Raw genomic sequence first — 2,500 nt, forward strand, 5'->3', positions numbered from 1 at the left:
ACACCTCTCATGGACGTACGTAATTTTCTTATTATTAAAAGCATATAATATGAAGCATCCTATAACCACCTCACGGCAACAAGAACTTCGTCACGTAATTTAGACCTACAGTGACGTCACATCTCCAGGCATAGAAGATTACAGGTGTGCTCGGGACACCTGAGCCAAGGACGCCCGTGTGACGAAGGGGATTTGGGGGAGGGGAGGGGAAGGAGGAGGAGGGGAGGGAAATTAGTAAACATTTATGCAAATTGTTCGCGTAACTTCTCCTACTTTAATCCCCACTGTGTGGATCTAGACCCGGATTATAAACCCACCACAAAGACTGGAGACTTTTTCTTATTTCTTTGCTTCGGTTTTTTGTTGTTTGTTTTGTTTGTTTGTTAGTGATTCCTTGCGTCTTCTTCTTCATGAGTTTATCATTATCATTAAAATAGATTTTACCAGCCCACTGGGCTGATTATCAGCTCTCACAGGGCTGGCCCGAAGGATTTTTTTCTACTTATATTATTTTTTTTTTATATTTTGTCAAATGAATTAAAATTTTTCAAAACTTTATAATTGGATTAACTGCAAATGTTGAAGTTTCTGACCAAATTTCACTGACCGGTTTATTTCCAAGACTTGATGGCCGTGGTGATTATATTTTGGACATTCGCACAACAAATGCTTAATTTTTGTAATAAAAATCCGCAATTATGAAGTAAACTATATTATGGATTTTTATTATACAGTTTGTTTTTTAAGAGATTGTGAATATCTTAGCAAACGTTTAATTGTTATCAAAACTTTACATGTCCGTGTGTTAGATGAGAACGGACTCTCCGGAGACGTGTCAGAATTACTTGTGCAGGTCTCTCTCTCTCTCTCTCTCTCTCTCTCTCTCTCTCTCTCTCTCTCTCTCTCTCTCTCTCTCTCTCTCTTTGGGATGATGAACTCCATCTCCCAACACTAGGTTTTATTTGCTTTAATTTATTACTTTCAGGTTCTTTATTCCACATATTTTGCCATTTATTTATAACACTTATTTTTATGCATTATATAATCATTAATAGGGATAATCATATTCGATCTTGTCATATGTGTTAATAAGGCTACGAGACGCCAAGGAAAAAGTATGCTAACAAATATTTCAGTGTATGAACTATGAAAGTCAGCCTATTAACATAAAATAGTGAATTAAATAACAGAAACGTATCCTGACGGAGATTCTATGAAATATCATTAACATCAACAGCAGTAATAATAATAATAATAATAATAATAATAATAATAATAATAATAATAATAATAATAATCCTTAAGACTCCCTCCAAACAAAAATCGTTCCAAAAACAAGCAGCATCTGAGAGAGAGAGAGAGAGAGAGAGAGAGAGAGAGAGAGAGAGAAAATATCACCTCGAGCATCCATACAAACACACACACACGCTCGGAAAGAAGAAGAGAGAGAGAGAGAGAGAGAGAGAGTCCGTCCTTCGCAAGCGCGCGTGATGCTGGCGAATGCAAATAAGCCATTAACGTCAGCGATCGCCAGCCGAGAACGTTCCTTACGAGGAGAGACTGGAGGCACTTCCCAGAACCGCCAACAAGCTATTACACCAATAACATACATGGATATTACCCTGCCGAAACCATGCTCGCCAGAGCCAAACGACGGAGGAGGAGGCTTTCCTGCTGCTGGAAGCTGCGAGATGCTGTTCTGGAGATGAGAGTGGGTTGCTGGATGCTGTTCTGGAAATGAGGGTTGCTTGATGCTGTTTTGGATATGAGGATTGCTGGATGATATTCTGGATATGAGGATTGCTGGATGATGTTCTGGATATGAGGATGGCTGGGTGATGTTCTGGATATGAGGATTGCTGGATGATGTTCTGGATATGAGGATTGCTGGATGCTGCTGTTCTGGAGATGAGGGTTATTGGATGCTGCTGTTCTGGAGATGAGGGTTACTGGATGCTGCTGTTCTGGAGATGAGGGTTATTGGATGCTGCTGTTCTGGAGATGAGGGTTGCTGGATGCTGCTGTTCTGGAGATGAGGGTTGCTGGATGCTGCTGTTCTTGAGATGAGGGTTGCCGGATGCTGTTCTTGAGATGAGGGTTGCTGGATGCTGCTGTTCTGGAGATGAGGGTTGCCGGATGCTGTTCTTGAGATGAGGGTTGCTGGATGATGCTGTTCTGGAGATGAGGGTTGCTGGATGCTGCCGTTCTGGAGATGAGGGTTGCTGGATGCTGCTGTTCTGGAGATGAGGGTTGCCGGATGCTGTTCTTGAGATGAGGGTTGCTGGATGCTGCTGTTCTGGAGATGAGGGTTGCCGGATGCTGTTCTGGAGACGAGGGTTGCTTGATGCTGTTCTGGAGATGAGGGTTGCTGGATGCTGTTGCTGGAGAGGAGGAATGCTGGATGCTGTTCTGGAGATAAGGGTTGCTGCATGCTGTTCTGGAGTTGAGGATTGCTGGATGCTGTTGCTGGAGATGAGGGTTTCTGGATGCTGCTGTTCTG

General features: G+C 42.5%; 1 protein-coding gene across 1 annotated transcript in view; it reads right to left on the reverse strand.

Annotated features, from left to right (window-relative positions):
- The window catches only part of LOC136825767 (uncharacterized), a 506,720-nt gene that overhangs the window by 246,781 nt on the left and 257,439 nt on the right, over positions 1–2,500 (reverse strand). The window lies entirely within an intron of this gene.

Source organism: Macrobrachium rosenbergii, chromosome 39 (assembly GCF_040412425.1).
Source record: "Macrobrachium rosenbergii isolate ZJJX-2024 chromosome 39, ASM4041242v1, whole genome shotgun sequence".
Taxonomy (NCBI): Eukaryota; Metazoa; Arthropoda; class Malacostraca; order Decapoda; family Palaemonidae; genus Macrobrachium; species Macrobrachium rosenbergii.